Below are 4,021 nucleotides of genomic sequence, written 5' to 3' on the forward strand. Positions count from 1 at the left end.
TTTGCCACATGAAGGAAACAGCTGTCCAGTCTCCTAAGGCACGGGTTCTCAGGCTTTGTTTAGAGGGAGAAGTGCACTGGTGGCACCAGCAGAAGTTTCTTCAGGCTGCTCTACTCTTTCCTCAATGTCCCTGCCCTCACCTCAGTCACCTGCAGCAGCCCCAGCTCTGTGTACAGGAGGAATCCAGCTGGCTCCTGCCTATGACTTCCAGAGGCAAGGCAGGTGAGATAGGTTTTGATGGTGGATTTTTTGAGGCTTGGGGGTTTGTGATTGTTTTTCTCTGCACACTATTTTCAAATGCATTGCATATCAGAGGGGTACCACAGTTTGGGGACCCCTGGCCTTGTGCCACATGTTAAGCATACCACTCTCTCCCACACAGGTTCTCAGGGGCCAGGAATGCTTTGATGGTTGGCTCAGACAAGTAGGGGTTCATGCTGAGGACATTTTTATACAACAGTGTCACGTGGCATTGGTTAAACTGGAACAGCTGTGCTCTGGGGTCCAGGATCTATCTAAATCCTAATCCTTATTTTTAAATCACACCTATTTATTCTTTGCTCTATGCCATTTTGAAGTAGGATTTTCTACTTTTAAAAGCACTTAATAGTTTATGGCTTTTTAAAGTTTAGTGATTTAGTGATTGCCCTTCCCTTGTTCCTATTTTAACTTCTCATTAGCACTTAGTTGTGTGTCCATGAGGACGCATACACAATCACATGTACATTTATACATGTGTGTGTGCACAAAGCAGAGTACATTGGTCCAAATCACCTTCTGTTATCATCTCAAAGAATGCTCCAGAAGGCTGCCCATCTGCTTTGCCATGCTAAAGGAGGAGAGTAATGAACTAGAGTCAATTAAAGAAAGCAAACCAAACCAACCAATCAAAAAATTACAACAACAGGATAAGAAAGTGGAAGGGTTTTTAACTGGTCTCTGTGTTCTTTGCACAGACTATTGGCTGAAAGAAATCCCACTGGTTCAGGAACATTTTATACTGTAATCTTCCTGAGCATCCAGCATTGTATTCAGTACATTTGGATCTTTCCTCCTCACCATTAATGGAATGACTTGCAAAGTTTTTAAATTTTTTTAATGCTTATACTTATTATTTTTCAATTTCTTTTTTCTTTTTTTCTTGTTCCCATATTGTTCTTTTGCCTAAACTGCTCATTCCCATCCTTGGTACTGTCCCATACCATGACCAGCATGCAGACAGCAAGTGAATGATCTGTCAGTCCGTGTTTTCCTGAGCTGGACAAACCGAATACCATTAGTTTAATGTTGAAAAAGACTCTGTTCTCCCACATAATGTTTTTTCCTCAGTTCTTTCCCAACATGAGTTAACCCTAGACCATGTAGGTGATGGTAAAAAAAGGGCTCACTAATTCTTTGTACAATGATACCCATGATGCCAACAATTCCCTCTACTTGCTGGAAATATTTGCTGGCTACTACATCCTGTATTGACTTATTTTTTCCGTTCTTCAGCTACATCACACATCATTATTCTAAAATTGACTAATTCACCTATCCTTTTCTTCCCCTTTTATTCTCAGGTTAGAGCAGAAATTCCTTTTGCTATCCCCTTCATGCCTGACCTTGTCATGTTGAAGTTGACCCCAAATGTTACTTGTCAGAATATTAATCTATCCTTCATACTCTAAACTGTCTAGGGTGCCTGAATTCCCAACAGCAAACGTAATTCTGTGTATTTCCTTCTATGTCAGACAGTATTTAGAAAGATGTCTCCAAAATGAGGTATTTTGTCTCTACTCTCTGCCTTGCAGAGCCTGCTGCTCCTTAGCTCATTCCTCACCACTTTACAATTCTTCCACTAATCCCTAGCTTCCTCCTTTTGATCATTCATTTTCTGTGTGGCACTGATAACTTGCTTTAGTGAAGTTCAATTATAAAAGATTGCCTTTGACTGAAAAAATCCTGCCATCAAAAAGCAAGGTATCTGATTAGTCAGGCACAATCTACTTTTGGTGAGTCTATTGTGTGCTATATATCATTATCCTACCTTTTAATTTCTCTATCCATCAGATCCTTTTGTAGGACCCTGCATACTGCTGAGGCTGCACCTTTTCCTCTTTCCTTAGTGAAGACACTGCATTTCATTTTCTGCAGTAAAACTGCTGTCCTCTAACTTGACAAACTTATTTAAAACATCAGGCTTGCAGTTTTATGACTAAACACTACCCTAGAATGCTAAGTAACTATTTAGTTTTTGAGCCTCTACCTCACCTCTTACATATTTAAAAGCTTGGGGTTTGTTTTTTGTTTTGCAGCTATCTTAAATGGAGCAAATTTCACCCTGCACCTTCATTCCACTACTCATTTTCATCAATATACATACTAGTCCTGATGAAGACTCAGATAAGGCATTTATGAAATGCCTAACATAGTTTTTCTTCTTAGCACCCCTGTAGAGTGGCCCTCTTTTTTCTCCTGTTCTCTATTTCAATTACAAGATTATACAGCCTTTTAGATTTGCTTTAGCTTCCTTTATAGGCTCTAATACAACCTGACAAAGTGAGAATTGTGAAAAGTTCTCCTTCTCTCATAGTTTGCCTTCTTTGACATTCAGTGCATTTACACCCTCCAGCTCATTTTTCCAGAACAAAGAAGGGGTCAAATTTTTCTGCCAGCCACATTCTTTGCATCTCACTTGTGAACAAGAGCAAATGTGATAATTGCTCCAGCATGGATGAAGGAGAAAGTCAGGAAGCACAGTGAACAGTTGTGTGACTCAGGAAAACCCAGGCCAACCTGTGCCAAAGTACAGAGGCAGAACCAGCCCTCCTGTAAATAATTCTCTCTTGATACAACAAAATTTCTCTCAAGTGCACACGGAGGATCAGACAAGTGTTGCACTTGCAAGGATTTTCACACAGGAATTTCCCACTTCCCTTAGCACTTCATTTTATTCCCTCCCTGCCGCCTCAACTTCACACATTATCACTAACTAGAAAAGGGAAGCAAAAGTCTTGGAAGCCCCAAAGGAAGTGAATTCACAGCTGGTACAGTCCTGCAATGCAAAACAACCAACTCTGGTATTACGTCTTTTTTACCTGGTCTAAGGGACTGGTGAAGTTGGCATGAAGTTAAAAAGCACTCTTCAACTGTATTTAGTTATGGAAACAAACTCTAAATTCAATCCTTTTGCCTGATCTCAAAACTTTCTGATTACCAGGATTCCTCCAAATGTTTTTGGTTGTTTTTCTTTTTTTTTTTTTAAACATAGCCCCCCATGGTTCCAGTGTAAGCAAATTCAAAACTTAAGTGGCCAGTTTACAGAACAAAAAGTAAATTTCTTGCAGTTCAAAACCTTACAAAAGAAAATAATTGTAAAGCTGCAGTAAGACCCACCCAGACAGACAGCAGTTTCCCTGTTTTGTGAAGGATATTTTCCTCTACTTCTGTGTTGCTCCATCTCCTCCCACCCAAGCCATAGCACCCCAGAGTAATTGATGTTGCACAGCAGAATACTGAGGACAGGCCTGCTCTGTTCTCCTTCCTTGGGGGTACAATCTCCAATTTGTCTTGGAAAGCAGATTTTAATGGAAGGCTTGGGGCTGCCCCCTGACAGTCCCCTCTGCTCTCAAACTCCTGAGGGCAGAAGACAAGGAGTAAGAGGAAGCTCTGTGGAAGATTTGCAACTTTTATCACCATTTGGGGATGGTGCCATTCTAAATAAAGAGAGGTCCCAAAATCAGAACCAGCATGAAATGTTGCAGGGCTCTGACAAAGCCATTTCATTCAATTCTCCACCGGAGCCCATTTGTATCCCACACCAGTGCCTCCAGCAAAAGCAGCTCACTGCAACCAGGACACCCAAGGAAGGCCACAATTTTACCTTCAAATGCTGAACTGAATCTCTGTGGCATTAGCCCCAAAAATCACAGTTCTGTAACCCAATTCCTCAAAGACCTAGGTGGTCTTTAAAACAGCATCTATTTTTTGAAGTATTATACACATCAGTGTTCACAGATAGATTGTGTCAGACACACTC

The sequence above is a fragment of the Sturnus vulgaris genome, chromosome 3 (genome assembly GCF_052056855.1).
Source record: "Sturnus vulgaris isolate bStuVul1 chromosome 3, bStuVul1.hap1, whole genome shotgun sequence".
In the NCBI taxonomy this organism is placed as follows: domain Eukaryota; kingdom Metazoa; phylum Chordata; class Aves; order Passeriformes; family Sturnidae; genus Sturnus; species Sturnus vulgaris.